Source organism: Lactuca virosa, chromosome 2 (assembly GCF_052849685.1).
Source record: "Lactuca virosa cultivar CGN04683 chromosome 2, Lactuca_virosa_CGN04683_v6, whole genome shotgun sequence".
In the NCBI taxonomy this organism is placed as follows: domain Eukaryota; kingdom Viridiplantae; phylum Streptophyta; class Magnoliopsida; order Asterales; family Asteraceae; genus Lactuca; species Lactuca virosa.
Window position 1 is genome coordinate 199,655,415 of NC_136427.1, and position 23,820 is coordinate 199,679,234.

Here is a 23,820-nt window from a genome sequence, read left to right on the forward strand (position 1 = left end):
GTTATTTTTGCAACCGGGTGTGTGTATGTAGCTGTATTTCCACTGTTGGTGTGTGATGTGTGTGCTTGGGAGGTTTGTTTCGCCGGAAAGCAAGTGCACCACCATGGCAGCCAACCATGGTGGTTGCCGCCGGTTATAGCTTTTCTGCCACCACCGGCCACCATAGGGGTGGCTGTGTGTGCGCGTGTGTTATTTTTAGTGTGTATGTGTGTGTATTATCGAGTTGTACATTGTAATGGTGCCAAAATAATAATAGAAATCTCAAAACCACCACCGTGAGGTGGTGGCTGCCGCCTCCTGCCGCCACCGGCCGCCGTGTCGGGTGGCGGTGTGCCTCGTTGTATGGTGACTCGTTTGTGGTGTTGGGACAAGGGACATAAACCCTAATGGGCCCAATGAAGCCCTAATTGACATTAAAGCCCAAACACGTGTCTAATGGGTTTAATGGACCCTAATGGATCTAAGGACTTAGCTAATGGGTCTATTGGGCTAAGTTGGGTTGGAAACCCTAATTAGGGTTTGGAAAACCCTAATGCCATGAAACCCTAATTTGGGGTTTATCGGGATCGCATCGGGATTAATTAATGAACTCATAATATTAATTAATAATCATTGCAATCAACCTAAGTCAACATTGGACTTAATGGATTAAGTCCTTAATGGGTTAAGTAGGAAACTTAACCCTAATCACCATTTTATGAGAAACCCTAATTTCACTTGGGTTTATTATTGGGCCTTTCAGTTGGGCCTTGATGATTGGATTACTAATGGGCCATCCAAGAATAATCATATGGACTAGAATATGTTGATGGGCTTAGGGTAAGGCTCATATGAGGGTTTAGGCCCAAGTTGGAAAATTGGGCCATAGATGGGCCATAGTTTGGGCCTTAGTGATTATATGACGTTGGACCGTAGAATAAGACCATGTATAGGCCTGGGCCCAATTTGGAAAATTGGGCCATATGTTGGGCTTTGATTTCTAATTGACTTTGGGCCTATGGCTTGGGCCTTGGGCTTGAATAAGCCAAGCTAGGGGTAATGTAGTTATTACCTAAAGAATGTACTTATGGTTATGTAGTGGAACCCAATTATTAATTGGGTGATGTTTGATGTTGACAGTTCGGGAATCTGTCAGCCAGCAGCTAGGGTTGAGTCTACGGGACTTCAGCAGTGTGGGATTGTGTCTACGGGACTTCAGCAGTGTGAGGTGAGTTACCTTCCAGTAGGGGTGGGTCTAAGGCCACAATGCCGGCCCACCAACAGGGGTAGTTGGTAGATAATTGTCTCTGTGATAATTATCTTGGTATGTTTATGTGATATGCTCATGAGATATGCTTATGTGATATGCTTATGAGATATGCTTATGTGATATGCTATGTGTGTCAGTGGTAGTAGCAGGGAATAGTTCTTCCCTGACTCGGTCGTTAGGATCGAAGGGTAGGTCAGTACCCCAGATATGCCTGACTGTATGATTATAGCCTGTTATTAAATGATAGTGGTAGGGGTGAAATAGTCCCCGGTTACCGGTTGAAAGATACCGATGGTGGATACCGGTTGAAAGATACCGATGGTATTATGTGGTATGTGGTATGATGGGGGAACTCACTAAGCTTCGTGCTTACGGTTTACAGTTTTGGTTTCAGGTACTCGTTTTCAAAGGAAAGGAGCCGGCTTGATCGCAGCGCATCATACTATGTTTCCGCACATGAGATCTTTGGGATTACACTCTGATATGGTTTTATGATAAAATGCTTTGATTATTGACACTTTGGTTTTGACATGAGATATGAATATGAATGTTTTATTACTGATGGTTTTATATTATAACTTAATCAAAACGAAATTTTTGGCCTTGAATTTTGGGATGTTACAGATCTCTTGTATTTAAATCCATTTGTATACTTTATAGAGTAATAATTATACTTAATTAATTATTTAGTAATGTATTCTTGTTACCCGATAGTATCATAAACTAAGTCTGTCATAGTTTATATGCCTTTAAGTGTAAAACCGTGTATTGAAATCCCAAACTATACCTATTATAGTTTGTAGGTAGGTTATGTACTTGGTTTGTGTATTGATCAGAAAACTATGCAATTATGCTTATAAGTTGAAAACGTCCCTTATGCTCAACATGTTACAAAATGGATAAAATGTCTAAATATTTTATAAAATGTGGAAACCGTATGGTTGTATTAATTGCATCAGTTTTAAGTGTGTTGAAATCCTTTTTGTATAAATTCACAAAATCATTTGTGTTTGGCTTGTATTCCCCCTGAAAATGTTAAAAATAATAAAAGCATAAGGGTATGAACTCACTGTTAGTTGCGTGAAAGTGTCAGACAACGAAACTGTGAATGAAGACCCTTGGGTTGATGTACGCGGCACTAACGGGACCCTAATAACAATTAAATACATATATGCATATTATTAGTGAAACCATTATTTATAGTATTGGAAAAACACTTGCTTTTGGTTTAGGAATGTTACCGGGACTCGATTGAATCGGAGAAAGCGAGTTTTCAGCCAAGTTCACGACTTAGGAAGGTTTGCGGCCGTGAAGGGGATTACGGCCGTGAACTGTTCTCGGCCGTGAACAGCCCCTTGAAGGGTTTACGGCTGTGAACAGTGTTCTTGAAGGAAATATGAATGTTTGAAGGGTTCACGGCCGTGAACAGATTGCGACCCTTGAAGGTTTGAAGATTTGAAGGGTGTACGTCCGTGAACTCAAGAACAACAATGTTTGAATCGATGAAAAGGCTGGTGTTTGATGCTCCAAAACGTGTTTTAAGGTGGATGGAGTGATAGATGAAGAGAAAACTTGAGAAATATTGGGTTTTCGGGTGGGGGATTTTTAGAGAGAGAAAGTGTGTTTGCTTCCATAAAAGTATGAATGAGGGTAGGAACCACGTATTTATAGGCTGGGTGGTATGGTCGGTGTTGGGGTCCACCCACCTTGAACGGGTTTACGGCTGTGATCGGGTTCATGGCCGTGAACACCACTCAGGCCGGAAACCGCTGATTTTCGAAGGAAATTCAGGGTTTCGCGTGATTTTGTTTCCGACTCTTATAAAAACGATCTTCTAAACTATAAGAATTTAACGGAACAATTAAAATTCGTAATTTATTTAACAAAAAAACGACTAACTTTAAAGGAAAAAGTCCGGGTTGTCACAATCCAACTCGACATAATACACATAATTAAAATAGATATGGAGATGTGATATAACAATATTGACACTTTGGTTCATGTGAAGGATCTGATAATAGCTAATTGTCCTTAGCACATTCAATGATGATTTCACAATCATCACATTGTACAGAATAAAAAAAGTTACTTTTCCTAACTGATCTGTTTACAAAGCTCATGCCTTGTGCTAAACATGATGATCATGTTGTAGATTTGATGTAAATTTTAGTATTTTAGACATTGCAACATTAATCAAATGTATTTTAAGCTAAGAAGGAATATACTTGGTGTTTTCATGAATATTACTATGTTCTTTATTATCATGTTTTTATCCATGAATAACATTTGATTATTATAAACATCCATAATTGATTTTGTTATAAGAATAAATGTGAATTAAGGAAAATGTGAATATTCGTAAATATTCATTTTTGGTTAATATGTTTCTTGCTGATAGAAAATTTTCACATGCATTTACTAGAAGTTAGTATTTGATTAACCCAATCTCAAGATGTCAAATATGGTTCAGTGTTATTAGGTGAATCTTGAATGTGTTTTTGTCTACATATCCTTCGACATGTGTTTACATGAGATATATGTTGAATTTTGAATGAGTGGATCATTATTAAGAGATTAAGGTAACAATTGTTGAAACCCCATTTACCTTTTCCTTCCACCCTCTTGGTCGATAACACAGGTACCTCCACACTCAAAACCCTTTGTGGTTTGTAACATCTGGTTTTGAGGCACTTTCATTGTTGACCCTTATATTGAGATTTAGTGCATATTGGCCCTTAAGTAAAAGAATGAGTGCAAAAAGGGCCTTAGTGGCATTTTCGTAAAAAAATGAGACTGTGGGAGTACGTTGCGCGTACTTGTGTACGCTAAGCGTACTAAATCCTGCCTTAGTATGCTGGCGTACACCTCGTACGCATGGCGTACATGAGATTCATGAAAACCCTAAGTTTTAGGGTTTTGGCTCATATTTAAGCATCATTATAGCCTTACATCTCATTCTTATTCAACCTCTTTCTGTGGAATCGACCTTCAAGCAAACCCTAAGAGCAAGAGTGCATTTTGGAGCCTTTAGAGAGTTTTGAAGTGTTTTGAAGAAATAAGAAGGTTGTGAGAAGATCTTGAAGTTTGAGAACACTTTGGATCTGTGATTTCTACCTTGATTGCAACCTCCAGGAGGTATAAAGCTTGGAACTTTACCACTCCATCTTGTAGATCTAGACCTTATACTTTTTAAGTCACTTTTTAGTCCTAAAATGGTGATTCTTGAGCATGGCATGCTCTTAACCCATTAACTCGTCCTTTCAGACCTTAAGAAGAGTCTTGAGTCATAAAAATGGGGTCTTAATGGTTGGTTTTGTTCCATGTGTTCTTTAGAAGGTCTTAATGTATTAAGATGTTGAGTTAAGCACTTAATGGACATGCAAAGTTATAAAGTTGGAAACTTTATGACGATTTAGCCTTGGATCTGGAAATGGGACGTAAGAGCTTAAGGCATTAAGCTCTTAATGGAGTTTGGGAAGTCTGGGCATACGCCCTGTGTAATCTGAGTACGGAACGCGTACGTGGTCAACGTCCTCGATTATCGTCAATGCTGGAGTACACCCTGCGTACGTTTGGATTACGCCCCGCGTACTCGTTCTGTGTCAACTCGGCTGAGTTGACTCAGCTGGGTTGACCCGATTGGGTTGACTCAGTTGACTTATGGATTTTGATCAATTGTGATTTTGATTTTGACCAAGTTTAACCAAGGGGTATTTTGGGTATTTGGTTGGTATCTGAGAATTGGTCTTTTGGATGGTGTGTGAGAATTTGGTATTTTGGATGGATAGGTGTTGGTTAGAGCTGAGATTTAGAGTCAGGACCTCATCGGCTATTGATCAGATTGAGAGTTGAGTTTTCCTCACTGTAGTTGCGGGTCGAAGGCACCAAGGCCGGCCCATTGGATTAGATATTCTATTATGTGATAGTATGTTATTGTGCTGTAGTCATCTGTTAGATCGGTATCATGATATATAGGATGATGCTATGCTTCGTGATCTATAGACCTGTCTGATTGTCCGTTGACTGGTTATATGTGTTTATCTGTTATATATATGTCGACATGTTATGTATGGTTGGGTTGAGGCGACTGGTGTAGACAGAAGGCTAAGAGACCCAGGGGGCCCAGATCGACTGAAGGCCTGAGAGGCGTACCTGTCAGGCCGAAGGCCTGGAGGTTCAGATAGGCTGAAGGTCCGGTGAGTCATGCTGAAGGTTCTGTGAACAATCCAGATAGTTTGTAGGCCCGACACGACGTTCCAGTCAGACTAAAGGCTATGTATGAATGATGTTGTTTGTTATTATGTTTATGTGGTGGTCCTTTGAGGGAAACTCACTAAGCTTCGTGCTTATAGTTTTTGTTTATGGTTTCAGGTGCTTCAGAGGACCGTGACAAGGCGAATGCGTGACCGTACACATCCCGATTTTTATGTTGATTGATCTTGGGAGACTCTGATTTTTAAATAATCTCTTGGAAACAATGGTCTTGTAAACACTTTGACTAGTAAATGGGTCGTTTTGAAAGGTTTAAATTTTATTGAAATTTTTAGGATGTTACATGGTTTTTGATTTTACAAAAAATATGAAGAAGGTGGTGTCTTTTCTTAGTAATTGAAGAGCTAACATTCACTTGGTGTTTCTAGTTTGCTTTTATGGATACCCATGGAGTCGTTTAACATTTTGGAACAAAGTTAACATCTATACCAAAGGCTTCATCAATATCGGCTATCAAAGTAGTTTTCTAAGTAACCTATAATTTCCAACATAGCCATATATTCGTTCTCATATCACCTTCATCTTGTCAACCGCTTGTTGCGTTAACTCCGGTTACACATATGGTCTCTCCGCCTCCGACCAACAAGATGACATTCTACATTAAATCGAATTTGACTATTGGGAATTCGTTTATTATAAAACTGTTTCTGTTTCCGCTGCATTTTCGGTTTGCTTATAATCATTTTTAAGTAACCTATAATTTCCAACAAAGGTATCTAGTCGGTTCCACATAGGGTTTCTCACTGCCTCCGGCCAACAAGAAGGCATTCTACATTTTCCCGCACAAAGTTTAGTAAGGTACCATTTTGATATTGGAATGGTAAACTCAAGATTAGATGCTAGATGGCATAGAACATATGGCACATGCAATGATCCAAATATGGCCGTTCCCAAAAAGTTTAGTAATTAATGCGGTTGTTAATTCTACATCCTCCATCCAAAATATTCCTATTATTATAAATAATTTACTTAATTAATGTTTTTGCTTATGTGAATCAGCAAATTTAGTAAATTATATATGCTCTAGCATACGGATTGACTTATTTAACACAATCCCATCTGTTGAAGATGGACTTTTCATCATCATCCCAAGAACAGTATTCCGTACACAAAGAAGTTACAAAAACAGAGAGAACAGAAGAAGGCGAGAAGGTAAAGCAATACATTGGTATTCGAAGGAGGCCGTGGGGAAAGTTTGCTGCTGAGATACGGGATTCAACCAGAAGCGGAAAGAGGGTTTGGCTGGGGACATTTGACACTGCAGAGGAGGCAGCATTGGCATATGATCAGGCATTGTATTCAATGAAGGGACCTTCATCTGCACTCAATTTTCCGGCTGAAGATGTCAAGGCGTCTTTGAAAGGAACCAATTACTACTGCAATAAAAAGGATGGGGAGTCTCCTGCAGCTGCTATAAAGGAGATGCATAGGCTTCGTAGAACGTCGTTGTCATCGAGTTCGAGAGAAAAAAATAAGCATCAAAAAGACTTGGTGATATTGGAAGATCTAGGATCTGATTTGTTAGAGGAGCTTTTGAGTTCATGATGATTCTTTTCTGAAAGAGCAAACAAAGTCATGCATCTATACACACCACATGGCTTTAGAAACCTAAGAAGTGTCAATCCGCGAGAGGCTATTTTAAATTCTTGATTATTTATCTACTTTTCTGATTACGTGTTATTTTCTTCAACCCTTGATTCTTCTTCTGTTCGTTCATATCTTCAGTTATAGACGATAATATTCTGGTTACAGAGAGCAAATAATAATAAAGGTCCATCTACTTGCAATAGTTGATATATACTATCTTATGAAGTTTGTTGTAGATTTAAATTTTAGGTTTTAATACTCGTTGAGCCTATAGAACTTAAGTGAATAAGGGTTGATGCTAATTTTCCTAGCTAGTCATTGAAAAAATCGATTAGGGTTGGAGTTTGGATTAAGCTAAGTTATATAAATACACACGAGATGGTTGAGACCAAAATACCAGAGACAGAAGACATGAAAACCTACTTTGAAGTAGATGTTAAGAGGGATGATTATTGATAAAATGAAGGTTGCTGCAGCATGGTGGCGTTTGATTGTAGTGTTAGCTCGTTTAGTTGGATGTCGAATAGAAGTAGAAAACATAAATTTGACTGACCCGATCTTCAGCCCCTGTAAACTCGTTTCCTGCTAATCTTTTCGTTTAATGATATCTTGCCGTTTCTTAACAAGAAAAATGAAAACCTACTTTGAACAATGTTTTGGGAGGGACAATGCAGATATTGAAATACAGCGATAAGTTTATAGCAAACCCTTTTTTCGTCTAGATGTACTTGAAAAGAAAAAAGAAACGAAAACTTGGATATAGATAATATTCGATTTAGAGATATATCGAAGATATATATCTTAGCTAATTAACTGTTTAACTGTAAAATCAAAAAGGATATAAAAGGTTTATTTACACAATTATTTGTGGCTTATACCCTATATTAGGTCGTCTCCTTTCTCTTTTATTGGAATTAATGAGAAGTCACCATTAGATTTGTAAGTTGAGATTCCATCTTGTCTCGCTCCATAATTGAAGAATCATACTTAATAAATAATTGAATAAGCAACCAATTAAGGGAAGTTTAATAGTTGAAAGTTGGAAAACCATTAAGACTACTCATTTATGTCAGTAATCACATTAGTTAATCTGTATCTTGTCTGTGTACAGTAATGTACTGCTATAATTAGTACTTTTGGAAAAAAAACGAATCAGAATACTTTCCTAGTTTAGATATTTTTTCATAGATTTAAATGCATTTTTTTTGTAAGTGGAGAGGGAATATATGACCTTCAGCTTCTTCCATGTCTAATTTCTTGCTGATATGAACTTCACCAGCAAAGAAAATCAAAAGGTGGAAACCTGAATATGTTGTGAAAGTCAACTTGTTGGAGAGGGAATATATGACCTTCAGCTTCTTCCATGTCTAATTGCATGATAGGACAACTGAGACCCGTGATTCATTATTTTGCAAGTTAATTATTAAATTTTAATAGAGTAATGTATACATGGAGTCATATATCACTAAGAGGAACTCCAATGCGGATTTATTTTGGAACTTTTTTATATTTATCTATCACTTATTTTCATTTAATACTATTGGAGTGAATTGTTTTTTATGTATTTATATTGACTACTAAATATATATTGAATGGTCAATATAATATCAAACATTAAACATTCAATCTCTTCTACTTTTAATGTATTTTATTTTTACTCCTTAATTATATTTTAGTTTTAAATATTTTTCATTTATTTAACTACTTAATTATTTATATCATAGTTTTTCATTGATGAAATGTTTATGTATTAATTTCTAATGAAAACCTTAATTATAATATTTCATATTAAAATATAATATGTTTAAAGATAACTAATTAAATGATGAAGTTTTTATGAGCATTTTTAAATAGATAAGGATCAATAAGTAAGATTTATAAAAGACTATTGAAAAAGTTTAACCATTGGATGGATCATTTAATTAGAGGTCAAAAATATTTGAAATGAGGTGACAAATATTTTAAGTGATAGGGTAGGTTTACTATTGAAGATGCTCTAAGGACATATATATGACGAACAGACCTAGTCAATACATACATAGCCCTATAGCGACCGGTCGCTTACCATAAAAGTTTAACTTCTTAAGTAATACGAAAGACAACATATGTCGTCTCTATAAGTTACGCCAGAACGATAATAATAAGGCATATTTCCTGAAAAGCTATGGCGACACCATATCATCCCATAAAACATATATTAAAAGTATCTAGATCTTTTATTTAGTTTACTGATATAATAAACAATATATTTTTTGCTATGGTGATGAGTTCTTGTCGCAACAACTTACGTGAGACTTTTGGCGCGTCTCTGAAAAGCTATAACGACGACTTGTCGTTGCAAAAAAAAAAAAACAAAATTTAAAAATATTTTATATTTTATTCAGCGTAATGAAATAATGAAGCGGCATTGTTTTGTTTAGAGCTGTAGCACCTGATTCCTGGTACGTATCTAAATTCAAGAAATATGACAATTTACTCTGGGACTCGGCGAGTTGGGGGCCCAACTCGTCGAGTAGACTCGACTGTTGGATCGGGGGTTTAAGTGACCTACTCGACGAGTAGGATCTGTCTAGACAAAACTCTAATATTTAGGGTTTGCACCCTATTTAAACAACTAAACTCGTCCCAAACCAGCCTCTATCATCCCTCTCACTTCCAGAATACCCTAACTCGAAACCCTAGCCTTGTTTGAGTGCTCTCAAGCCATTTTTGTGCATTTTTGTGTGTGCTTGAAGTTGGAGAAGAGAAGGAAGCTTGGGAGTTCAAGTAGAAGCAAGGAGATCCAGAAGTTTTACTTCATTCTTATCTCATTTAAGGGATTTGGGAGTAGAGACGAGTCGATTCCCGTGCCGAGGACCGTGCAAATACTATACGACATCGAGGTGAGTTACCTTCCAGTAGTGGTGGGTCTACGGCCACAATGCCGCCCCATTAGTAGGAGTTGTATGTTAGATGATTTTCTTTGTGATATTCATCTAGGTTTGCTGCTACCTGTTATGTTTTATGAGCTAGCATGATATGATGTTACGTGATGGTGGTAGTAGTAGGGGGAGATAGTCCCCAAGTTACCGACCGATAGGGCCGAAGGGGTAGTTTAGTACCCAGCTATGCTAGACTATGATTACGTGATAGTATGTGATAGACCGTTCGAGAGGACCGAAGGGGTAGGTGTCACACCCCGAAACCGTGATGGCGGAATCGTTCCGGGGTGGAGGACGTCATGCGTAGTATCACAACAATTGTATCATAGCAAGCATAGTAAACACAACCAGACATTGAATACATATATGAAAAAGTTTACATTGTTTAATATATAGTTTTGTTCATATCAAAAGTAAACTAGAAAGTCGTGACTCTAACGCTCGGACTTCTCCGAACCCCTGGAAGTACCTGTCTACTAATTTCCTGAGAATACAAGCAGTTTTGAAAGAATATCAGCATAAAGCTGGTGAGTTCATAAGCATTTAGTTTTAGAGAAAAATGTTCTTTGATTCTTTTGAAAAGTGTTCCTCAAGAAAATCATATATTTTCTTATGAAATGTATGTTTGAAAACTCATTCCTTCCTTGACTTCCCGGTTCATACAGGATATACACGATCCAAGGAGTCATGGAATGAATATGAATATCCGTTGGTAGAGTAGTAAAATATCAGTTTTAGAAAGCCGGTATTATCCTGGGAAAATCTCATATTTTCGCTAAAAACATGTTATCCGTCCTAGAGATAGAGATGCCAGTTTAGAAATCCTTAATTACTATCAGCATATGTAAAAGTAGTTTTATTACTTAAAATAAAACAAATGAAGAATAGAGTCCGTAAACAAAGTTAGTTTATACTTATTTGTGAGTCGTATAATCATACTTGATATGACTAGAGACCTTTCCAACGTTCTTCAGGCGTCGAGTTAAATGATATTTGTCACCCTGGGCATGCCTGCCCAACTGTAGCTAGCAGTTCGGGTGTGGGATTGTCAGTCCCGAATAGATCTATTCACAAATCTCACGCTCTCCCTCCAGGAGACTCTGGTTATAATGAGATAGGATTTATCACTATACACCTAAGGGTACAGTATTGAAGTAGAGCCTCACAATTCTGTATAATCTAGTTTACTAGCGAGAAATAGTATAAAACAATGATTATCCTTGAATAATAGTACTTTATACTCCTGAGAAAATATATAACATAAACTAAATCTGTCATAGTTTATATATATTCATTTATGAAATCTGATTAGGTAGAGACTGCCTAGAGGGTTATCCCAAACTATACCCATTATAGTTTATTAGAATTTGTATGGAAAATGCTTTGTAAAAACCTTTCTGAAAGCTATGAAGTTAGATTTCCAAAATAATAGTTTCCCTTATGCTCAACATATTACAAAAAGAGATAAAATATCCGAATATGTTATTAAACGTGGAAATCATTGGACTGCATTAATAAGTTTAAAACTTAATAAAATACTTTGAGTTTGGCTTGTATTCCCCCCTGAAAACATTAAAACACGGAAAATGTAGGGGTATGAACTCACCTCGGGCGATTTGAATGAAAGATTGATACGGAATGCCGGATGTTCAAGTGAAGCCTTGAACACGATTTGATCCTAATTAACATGTAATGACACATAAAGGAGTCAAATGAAGGTATTTCACCACTAATTGTGATGGAGAACCACTCTAGGAACTTGGGACTACTTGCACTAAGTGTTAGAACCTTAAAGGATTGCATGAGGGGAGTGTATGGCCACCTTAATGGCGTGTGCGGCCGTGGGTGTGCGGCCCAAGGAGTGTGCGGCCGTACACTCATGATGGAAGGTGTTCTTGGGGTGTTTCAAGGTCCATACTTGCAATCCATGAAGTGTTCTAGGTCTATACTCAGTTGTACTGCAAGTTAGGGGTCCTAGAAGTGGGTTTATGGCCCTAGAATGAGTGTGTGGTCGCACACTTGGGTGTGCTGCCGTACACTTGGAGTGTGCTGCCGCACAAGTGTGTGTGCGGCCGTACACAGGTGTGTGCGGTCGTACACCCCACACAAGGATGTCCAAAAATGCCATTCCCAAGGTTTAACAAGGCTAGGGGCATGTCTATCTCGAATATGGAAGTCAAACTCTCACTTTGGAGGGTCTTTTAGGAGTGTGCGGCCACCATATGAGGGTGTGCGGCCGCACTCCTTCAAAGAGATGAAGACCAAGTCGGGACTTGATTATTACAGGCTTAGATCAATTGGTTCTTCAAGCACAATAAGTTAAGGGATGGATTACTCACGTTTTTGAAGCCTTGGAGGGTTTGTGGTTGAAGAGGCTTGAGAGAAATGGTGTTGTGTGCTGCCAAGGTGTTAAAGGAATGAAAGGAAAGGGGTCTACCCTTTATATAGGGGTGGGTGTGCTGTCTAGAAGTGAGTGTGCGGCCAAGAGGGGTGTTTACGTCCGTACACCCATGTGTGCGGCCGCACACTCCTCCAAAAGGGGTGTATGGCCCGGTTTTGTCACCCTACGGCTTGTTGACTCATTCCTAACTTCAACCTTGGCTATTCTCAAGCTTAGAATGCTTAAATGGACCCTTGAACAGTACAAGAAGTCAACAGAACATGTCTAACTTTGATTTGAATTGACTATGTGGTGAAGATAAAAGTTCCGGGTTGTCACAGTAGGCCAGCACCCAGATATGCTAGGCAAGGTCACCGGTCGAGAGGACCGAAGGGTAGGCCATCACCCAGATATGCTAGGCAAGGTCACCGGTCGAGAGGACCGAAGGGGTAGGTCGGGCACCCAGATATGCCTGGCAGTATGTATGTTATGTGCTTGTATGGTATGCGGTATGATGGGGGAACTCACTACGCTTTGTGCTTACAATTTTCAGTTTTGTTTCAGGTACCTCTTCAGCGAAGGGGAAGGAGTCGGCATAGTAGCGGCACATCACACTCACGTATGATTTCCGCATTGAGTTTTCTGGGATTGTACTATGATTTTTATTATTATCCGATGACATGTTTTTGAGACATGAAGTAATGGTTTTATGAATTAATATAATATTAGAAATGTTTTGACAAATGATTTTACATGTTTCCTAATTAAAAATGAAATTTTTAGCCTTGAAAATTAGGATGTTACAAGTTGGTATCAGAGCCTTGGTTTGAGGGATTCAGACACACCATCCGGGGGTGTCTGGACTCAAATCGAGGGCTTGAAAGATTTTTACAAAGAAAATAGTTTTCCAAAATTAAAATAAAAGGTTTTAAGAAAAGAACAAGATGTGTGATGTGCGCGACCGACCGAGCTCAAGTAAGTTTTCCCCATGATACCCATACATGTTATGTTACGATATGATTATGAGAACTGCATGCTAGATTAGGGCTAAGGATCTAGGAAGGATGCCTTATATGCCTACTGTATATGTATGAGAATTGCATGCTAGATTAGGGCTAAAGGATCTAGGAAGATGCCTTATGTGCCTGTTATATGTGCTTATTGGATTGTATGTTAGAGCTGATTGGCCAATAGTGTGATGGCCCGAATAGGACATGTTTGGTATGGTTAATCAACGCTCGAATGCTGCTAGCTTCGTGCTTTTAGGAGTTCTAGTTATCTTTAGCTAACTAGTAAATGAATACGTTAAGTTACATATTGCGAGGACTACGTAATTTCAGAAGGTTAGGTCTAGCCCTACTGCGCAACTCTTATATGAGTCTAACCGTTGTAGGGTAGGACCTCTCATTCAAAGAATTATCTGGTCTTAGTGATATGTAATGGTATTCGTGAGCTAGTTAGGTAAAGGTAGCAGGAATTCCTTATGCAGCTGATGGCGGAGGGTAGGCCGGAGAGTTACCCTAGGGTAAGCCTAGGATAGGATTAGCAAAGAGAGCAGCAATAGTAGAAGGGACTTGGTGAAGTCGAAGCAATCCTTGAGGAGAGTACGGATAGATGTGGAAGGTAGTATGGGCCCGTACTACTGAAAGCAGAGGATCCGTACTCGAGTCAAGGAGGGCCGAGATGGAACCAGGAAACTTGTAGAGTGTATGATACCTCCCAATGTTTATGTATGATGCTGACGATTATGTGTTATGTTTCAGAATGGTGATGCTCACACATCATGGAGGAGGGGGTTCAGGATCAGGATCTGGTTCAGGATCAGGTGCCGAGCCAGTTGATGAGGGACTACGTGAGTTCATTGCTTCTGAGATCACGAGAGGTATCCTTGAGTCGACCCCGGTGATTTTTGGGTCGATCAAGGAAGGGATCATTGAGTTGATGGAGGATCGTCTCAGGTGCATTCAGGAGCGATATGGCATTCAGTCAGTCAGGATCACGCACACTGTCCTTCAAGGACTTCAGGGGCAGTGGTGCGCCGGATTTCCATGGGGCTAAGGACCCCATCGCAGCCAGGTGATGGATTGCAGACATTGAGTCTGCACAGTTGACGAGCTTCTGCCCTAAGGGGTCGAAGGTGCGATATGTCGCAGGTTGTTTGAGAGATAGGTCCAGGGATTGGTGGGAGTCGGTTGGCGACTCGTTGGGAGCCTCGACTATTGAGGCTATGACTTGGTCGGACTTTGTGACCAGGTTCAGGGCTGAGTTTGCGCCAGCTGTGGAGCTTCAACAGTTGGCCAGGGATTTCCTTGATATGAGGCAGACGATAGAGACGGTGGCGGAGATTACCACCAAGTTCCGGAAGAGGGCATTGTTGGTGCCCTAATATGTGGGAGATGAGGATATGCGGAGGACCTGCTATCATGACATGTTGAGAGCTGATATTCGGGAGCATGTCAGCTTCTCAGCATGTCCGACCATGGATTCCATGATTGCCAGGGCGAGGGAGAGGGAGATAGACTTGGAGCACCTCAGGAAGAGGAAGGCGGAAGAGGGGCATGATACTGGGGCTTCGGGGAAGAAGCCCAAGGGATCCGACTCTAGGTCGAAGGGCCACCAGGGCCGGGGCCGCCGTGGAAAGTGCGGCAAGACTCATGAGGGGGTTTGTCGGTTTGGATCATCAGGCTGCTACAAGTGCGGCAAGACGGGGCACTTCAGCAGGGATTGTACCGCCGCTGCGCCCACTTTCCAGACATCAGAGTTGTTGTGTTTCTACTGCAACCAGCGAGGCCATAAAAGGGCCAATTGCCCTCAGTTGACAGCAGCAGCGCCAGTGAAGGCGCCGGCTCCAGCGACCCTACAGATTACTGATGGTCGGCAGGGCAAGACAGAGGCTCCAGTGGTGAGGAGCAGAGCCTTCCAGTTGACTACCGAGGAGGCACGCACCGCACCCGATGTGGTGATGGGTATGATTTCTTCTCCCTAGCTTTTATTTTATGTTGCTTATGATATTGATGTGCCATATGATATGTCTTCTTTAGGATCGTTCCATGTGAATGGTATCCCAATTCAGGTGTTGTTTGATTCGGGTGCTACCCGATCATTTGTCTCTCTTGCGCTTAGCAAGAGGTTCCCTGAGTCTTCAGGCATGTTGGATTGCCCTCTAGAGGTCGAGATTACGGATGATCGATCTGTGCGAGCGTCATAGATTTTCAGGGACTGTGTTTTGAGGTTGTTCGAGGAGCGTTATTTGGTAGACTTGGTTCCCATTCCGTTGCGTGGGAACAAGGTGATTATAGGCATGGATTGGTTGAGCCGTAACAGGGCAGTGATCGACTGCGTGCAGCAGACGGTTCGGATCAGGACCCCGAATAGGGGAGAGTTGGTGATTCAGGGCGAGAGGCCACAGCGCGGACCAACACTATGTTCAACAGCGAGGGCTAGGCGCTATCTTCAGCAGGGCTGCGCTGGGTATGTCGCCTATTATGGATACCCGGGAGGCGGGTAAGACGACGGTGACAGATGTTCCGGTGGTGCGAGATTTCGCGGATGTATTCCCAGAGGAGCTGGCTGGGATACCTCCGGAGCGATAGGTGGAGTTTAGGATCGACCTAGTCCCTGGTGCGGCTCCGATAGCCAAGGCACCATATCGGTTGGCTCCTCCCGAGATGCAGGAGTTGTCTATGCAGATGCAGGAGCTGTTAGACAAGGGATTTATCAGTCCGAGTAGTTCGCCTTGGGGAGCCCCGATCCTGTTTGTCAAGAAGAAGGAAGGGTCGCATCGCATGTGTATAGATTACCGGGAGCTGAACAAGGTAACGGTGAAGAACCGTTACCCACTCCCGAGGATAGATGATTTGTTCGACCAGCTTCAGGGAGCGTCTTGGTTTTCCAAGATAGACTTGCGGTTAGGATACCACCAGATGAGGGTCAGAGAGGAGGATGTACAGAAGACTTCTTTTCGAACTCGGTATGGCCATTACGAGTTCGTTGTGATGCCCTTCGGGCTCACCAACGCTCCTGCCGCGTTCATGGATCTCATGAACCGTATGTGCAGGCTGATGTTGGATTGGTCCGTGATAGTTTTCATTGACGACATCTTGGTTTATTCCAAGACGTAGGAGCAACATGAGGAGCACTTGCGAGAGGTGTTAGATACCCTGAGGAGGGAGAGCTTGTATGCCAAGTTCTCCAAGTGCGAGTTCTGGTTGCGCGAGGTGCAGTTTCTTGGGCACCTTGTCAACCAGAACGGGATATTGGTTGACCCGGCCAAAGTGGAGGTCGTGATGAGATGGGAGGTTCCGAAGTCTCCATCTGAGATTCGGAGTTTCCTCGGACTGGCAGACTATTATCGGAGATTCATTCAGGACTTCTCCAAGATAGACGTACCCTTGACCCGACTGACGAAGAAAGCCGTTGTTTTTTGCTGGGGGCCTGAGCAGCAGGTAGCGTTTGAGACGTTGAGACAGAGACTGTGCGAGGCGCCGATCCTTGCCCTGCCCGAGGTCGTGGAGGATTTTGTGGTATATTGTTATGCATCCATCTCAGGGTTGGGCGCAGTATTGATGCAGAGGGGGCACGTTATTGCTTACGCTTCGAGGCAGCTGAAGCCTCACAAAGCGAACGACCCGACGCATGATTTGGAGTTGGGGGCGGTCGTCTTCGCCCTCAAGATTTGGCAACATTACCTCTACGGGGTCCGTTGTACCATTTACACGGACCACAAGAGTTTGAGGTACCTCATGGATCAGCCGAATCTGAACATGAGGCAGCGTCAGTGGTTAGATGTGGTGAAGGATTACGATTGCGAGATCCTTTACCACCCGGGGAAGGCCAATGTCGTGGCCGATGCACTTAGCCGCAAGGCAGCGCCGATCAGAGACATCTGCATGAGGATGACCGTGGTGACTCCGCTGTTGGAGCGGATTCGAGAGGCCCAGCAGGAGGCTATGAAGGAGGAACATCGTAAGAGTGAGCGTATTATAGGCCAGGTTTCCTCCTTCGATTATGACATCCGAGGGTTATTGACACTACACCGCAGGGTGTGGGTTCCATACCACGGGTGTGTGCGCCAGGTTCTGATGGAGGAGGCGCACAAATCCTGATTCTCGATTCATCCCGGGGCGACGAAGATGTACAGAGATCTTTGTCCCGATTATTGGTGCCCCTGCATGAAGCGGGATGTAGCTTGGTATGTTGAGAGATGCCTCACCTGTAGGAAGGTCAAGGCTGAGCACCAGAGGCCTCACAGCAAGATGCAGCCATTGGATATCCCTATGTGGAAATGAGAAGACATTACTATGGATTTCATCACAAAGCTTCCCAGGACTGCACGGGGAGTGTATTCGATTTGGGTCATCATAGATCGGTTGACCAAGAGTGCTCACTTCATATCGATCCAAGAGAGCATCTCGGCCGAGAAATTAGCCGATATCTACATCCGAGAGGTAGTAGCTCGGCATGGGGTGCCAGTTTCGGTGATTTCGGATCGAGACGTGTGGTTTACTTCCAGATTCTGGAAGAAGTTCCATGACGAGTTGGGTACTCGTCTGCACTTTAGCACCGCTTTTCACCCGTAGACGGATGGTCAGAGTGAGAGGACTATCTAAACTTTGGAGGATATGCTGGGGGCATGTGTTCTAGACTTCGGTGGTAGCTGGGATACTTACCTTCCTTTGGCTGAGTTTTCCTATAATAATAGCTATCATGCGAGTATCGACCATCCTCCCTTTGAGATGTTGTATGGGAGGAAGTGCAGGACCCCGATATGTTGGGGTGAAGTCGGAAAGAGGGTCATGGGGAGCACCGAAGTGGTGCTCAAGACGACAGAGAGGATTCAGCAGGTTAGGAGTAGGATTCAGACTACTCAGAGTCGGCAGAAAAGTTATGCCGACAAGCGCCGTTCGGACTTAGAGTTCCAGGTTGGGGATATGGTCCTCCTGAAGGTGTCGCCTTGGAAAGGCGTCATTCGATTCAGGAAGCGGGGAAAGTTGGGCCCCAGGGATATTGGACCTTTCAGGGTTGTCGCCCGGGTGGGCAAGGTGGCGTATAGGCTGGACCTGCCAGCCGGACTCAGTCAGATTCATAGCACGTTTCACGTCTCCCAGTTATGGAAGTGCCTGGTGGACGACTCGGCAGTGGTGCCCTTGGAGGATATTCAGGTGGATGACAACATGAACTACATCGAGCGGCCAGTAGCGATCCTCGACAGGAAGTCGAAGGATCTGAAGAACAAGAGGGTGGAGCTGGTGAAGGTGCAATGGCAGTATGGTAGTGGCACATACTAACCTTCATGCTTACAGTTTTCAGTTTTGTTTCAGGTACCTCTTCAGCGAAGGGGAAGGAGCCGACGCGGTAGTGGCACATCACACCCACACATGATTTCCGCATTGAGTTTTCTGGGATTGTACTCTGATTTTTATTATTACCCGATGACATGTTTTTGAGACACGAAGTAATGGTTTTATGAATTAATATAATATTAGCAATGTTTTGACAAATGATTTTACATGTTACCTAATTAAAAATGAAAATTTTATCCTTGAAAATTGGGATGTTACAAGAGCTATGGTGACGACATATTGTCACTATACCTTTTTGTACCCTAAAAATCAAAAGAGCAGCCACTTCAAGTTTGCAAGAAAGGTCATACATGGTGTAACCTCCGAGCGCAAGAAGATTGAATAAGTAAAAAGTTACATTTGTATGCTTTAGTAAGTAGATTGCTTATATGGTAAGTAGGTAGCTAATATTGTATGTATATTGATAGTAGTTTGCTTATATGGTAAGTAGGTTTCTATTATTCTTTATACGTTTTGTTTATTACATACTAGAACTGAGAACAAATATAGGAAAATGGTGAGGAGGCCGATGGTGATGCATCGTTAATTGATAAGGTGGAATGCCTCATACGTGTACTTCGAGAAAGGCACGATCATACATGGGGTGTTGGTAGGAAAGTTGAAAATGTATAACCTTATTACGCTCTAAGTACTTCATCAAATAATGAAAACTTCAATGAATTGAATTCATATCGTCGCGAGGTTTACATATATCAATGACATATCTTGGCTATAGGTGGACCTATAGCGATGATATGTATTTGACATAGGTCAACCTATAGACCTATGGAGACGACATATCATCACTGTCATATTTATTAATTATTATTAATTTTTGAAAAAGATATAGCGACTAAACTATAGCGACGATGTAACATCGTGTTTCCTATCATTTTTTATTTCAGGGTCGTGGGCTGGAAGTCAATTGTGTAAAGGCTCTGGGTCCTAAGGAGGTAAAGCTTAGCCCTTATAGAAGGAGGTAATGATGGTTAAGAGATTTAACCCTTGAACTGCATATTGGGCTGCAGGGTAGAAAGGAAAAAGTCATAGGTTGAGTTCTTGCATGAAATATAGATTTTTGTTTGGGAAGTTTTTAGTCTAAGATATATAGATAATATTATAGGGCTCTTCAATACCATTTCGTGGATATAAATATCGTCGAAAATGGAGTTGGAACAAAGAAGCTATGACCGTTAGAAGTTAAGAAGCTTTTGGTTTAAACCGAGTACGCTGGGTGTACAACATGTCACTGGGCATACTAGGCAATGGCTGACCGTAGAGGATCAACGTGGTACACTGGGCATACGCGATCAGAACCCAAAGCCTAATTTCGGATTTTTAAGCCCTATTTAAGCTCCTTAACTTCCCAAACCCTTATTTCTTTTAGCCTCCATCCTCTCTAACCCTAATATCGAAATCGTAGCCCCATTTGTGAGATCCTTGAGTTTTTAAGTGCTTTGGAGTGTTCTTGGTGAATCTTGGAGAAGAAGGAGCTCATAGGAGAAGTGTTGGTTGCATTGGAGCTTGTAGATACAAACCTTGTTCATTTTGATCTTTCTTCTAGAGGTATAAAACTTGAATCTTGATGATGCATTTGTTAGATTTAGCTAGTTTTTGATGTTATGAGCTTTTGTTCACTTTAGTGCATAAAGTTAAGATCTTGAAAGTTTGTGACCTTGTTATGGATAAATTTGGAAACTTTATCCATCCAAATATCATTTTGATTCAGATCTAAAGGTTGGAAGTTTGGACTTAATGGATTAAGTAAGAAAGATGCGCTTTTGGTCCCTTTGAAACTTAAAAGACTAGATCTTGGTTGCTTGGACCATTCTAATGAATAAAGTTGGAAAATCTATCCATTATGGAGCTTTTAGGAACCATAAAAATATGATCATGGTCCTTCCACCCCTTTCATGCAAGAGTTAAGATGTCTTAATGGATAAATAAGTTAGGGTTTTAGCTTTTGGACCTTTTCTAGCCATGAAAGTCATAAAGGTGGAAACTTTATGACTTAAGTCGATGTTTTGAGTCTAGATCTGAGCTCTAGGCAAAAGGTCTTAAGGGATTAAGAACTAAAGGAAGGAATTATCTTGGACGTATGTACATCGGGCGTACCTAAGAATACGTTGTGCGTACTGGCCCTGAATTACGTACGTTGGACGTACTCAGCCGCCTTGGACTTTGTCTGTTGTTGACTTCGATTGACCAATGTCTTTTGACCAAGTTTGACTTTGGGTCAAACATGAGGATTTTGGATTGTCGATTGAGATTTTATCTGGTTCTGGTTTTAGTGGGTCCGTAGGTGCAAGCAATGCAGAAAAAGGGATCATATCGTAGTGTTTCAGAGCTCTTCGATTCAGGTGAGTTTTCCTCACTATACTTGTGCGTCCAAGGCACCAATGTCGACCCACTAGGTTATGTATCCCGGTATATAGGATGTTGTTATGCTGTAGTGATTTGTTAGATCTGTATCCTAATATATAGGATGTTGCTATGCGGTAGTGATCTGTAGATTTTTCTGTTTGTCTTCTGACTGGTTAAATGTTTATCTGATGCATATGTTGACATAGTGTGGTTAGGTTGAGACTATACTGCTTTGTGCTGCCAGTTAACAAACCTGGGCCAATCCAACCGGGAGATTGTAGGCCAAGGGTAATCCAACCGGGAGGTTGTGGACCCAATATGTTGTATGTATGGAAATCCAACCAAGAGGTTGTGGGCCAGGACAATCCAACTGGGAGGTTGTGGGCTGAGGGTAATCCAACCGGGAGGTTGTGGACTAGTATGTAGTATATATGGCAATCCAACCGGGAGGTTATAGACCCAAGGGTATTCCAATCGTATGACTGATTGGACCCATCATGCATGATTATATATGTTATATGTTTGTGTGGTGGTATTTTGGGGGAACTCTCTAAGCTTTGTGCTTCCAGTTTGATAGTTATGGTTTCAGGTACTTTAGATGATCGGGGAAAAGCAAAGGTGTGATTATACACATCCTTCGATTACATGTTTCTGCAAGATTTTGTGATACAGTGATGTTGGGATATTTGTAGTTGATACTTGTTTTTTATATGGGTTTTGTTTGAAAACGATGATTTCTCTTAATTTAAAAATGTAAAAATTACCGTGATTTTGAGTTGTTACAAGTTGATATCAGAGCCCTGGTTTGAGTGAATTGGATGAGCATTCGTGTGAATCCAGTCTCAAGCTAAGGATCTGTAAAAGTTTTCAAAATTGTTTTAAAAAAAATTTCAGAATATTTTTCCAGTTTGTTTTTAAAGGTAACCAAAGAAAGATGAGACATGTATGGTCAGTCGGAGCAAGAAAGTGTACGCCAAGATACCCACACAGTTATTTGCTTATGATTATTATGATAGAATTGCATGCTAGTAGTAGGCTAGGGATGTTTAAGAATTGCATGCTATAATTTCCAGATGTATGATGCTTGATAACCTAGGAAAATTTCTTGTATGCTAGAGGAATTTGACATCATTACTGTAGTTGCTTAGTGTGTGCATCATAGTTGTATATAACTAAGATTTTATGTCATGAGAATGTTTGATTTAGCCTTATTTCATGTTCTTGTCTGATAGAGTGCTTAGGGTAGAATCAGGTATTCGACTGTCTATGGGATCTAGCGTTATGTATGATTAGCATGCACGAGTGACTGTAGGTTTGGTGGAAGTTTCATGAGTAAGTACGGTTTATAACATGCCAACATCATGGATGATTACCCACTTTTTAGAGAGTAGATGCAGGTATGTGTATCCTAGATGTTTGGTCCTAATGGTCAGGAATTGCATATGAAGGTATGCCTGATATTTTTTATGATATCTTATAGTCATTCGGTTTCACTGCTCGGATGTTGCTTGCTTTGTGCTTTGTGGGACTCATATTGATGTGAGTTAACTAGTAAATGAATATGCTAAGTTACATGCTCCAAAGGTTAAATAATTTTAGAATGATTGATTTGGACCTATTGCGCATCTCTCGTTTGAGTCTAACCGTTGTAGGGTTGGGTCTTTTAGTCAAAATATTATTTAAGCTTTGTTTCATGTAATTATATTCATGAAGTGGTTAGCTGAAATTAATAGGGGTTTTCTGTAGCTGATGGTAGGGTGAGGTGGAGATCCTAGGAGAGCCTAAAAAGTGCTTTAGTACGGTTGCTATGTTGTTTAGCGGGTATTGGGATTACTATTATGAGTAAGTGACTTAGACGACACGAGATTGACTCTTGAGGAAATTATGGATAGGTGTGGAAAGTAGTACTGGGCCCATACTACTGCAAGTACAGGATCCATACTCGAGTCAAGGGAAGTCACAAGGATTCTAAGGAGCTGGTTGAGGGTAGATAGCATGGTCGGATAACCATGACTCGTGGCAGGGTTTCCGTATCTGTCGATCTTATGGTTATGGTTGTTCAAGTTGAGGATGACTCTGGTGATTGGTTAGGCTTTAGTGGCCATATAGGATTGGGTTTGAATGGTGCAAACCTAGGTAAGTTCGTTGATTTGAGGTCTCGAGGGCCTTGCTAGATGGTAGTGCCAGTTGAGTCGTGGGAGTCAAGAAAGAAGTGATTGTTATGATCGACTCGAGGATTGCAGCTAGAGGCTGAGTGATTGGCAGATGGATTGGAATAACACTATCTTCGGCAGGGGTTTGTTATTCCAACATTCTGTGTTTAGATGAGAGAGAAAGAGAGAGAGAAAGAGAGAGAGAGAGAGAGAGAGAGAGAGAGAGAGAGAGAGAGAGAGAGAGAGAGAGAGAGAACAGACATGTAATTTTCAGAGTTGGGATATAGATCCAACATGGGGCTATGTGACTACGGTTTTTGACGGCAACATGGTAGTGTGGGAATACACAAGAGGATTTTTGTGAATTGGTTGCCTTGATATGCGATCAAGGGTCTATTTTCTTTGGATATAGGCAGGTCAGGTACCGAATTGATGGTTGGTGAATTGTGGACGAGGTAAGTAGTAATCCATTTGTTTTGTGATAGAAAATCGGTGCTATGATTGGACTGTCAGAATTATTGCTTGTGCATCTGTACAGGGTTCTTAATGTTAG

At 41.2% G+C, this 23,820-nt stretch overlaps 1 pseudogene; it reads left to right on the forward strand.

Moving 5' to 3' along the window:
* The first annotated feature begins 6,589 nt into the window (after nucleotides 1-6,589).
* On the forward strand, nucleotides 6,590-7,066 carry LOC145158129 (ethylene-response factor C3 pseudogene; annotated as a pseudogene).
* The last annotated feature ends 16,754 nt before the right edge of the window (nucleotides 7,067-23,820 follow it).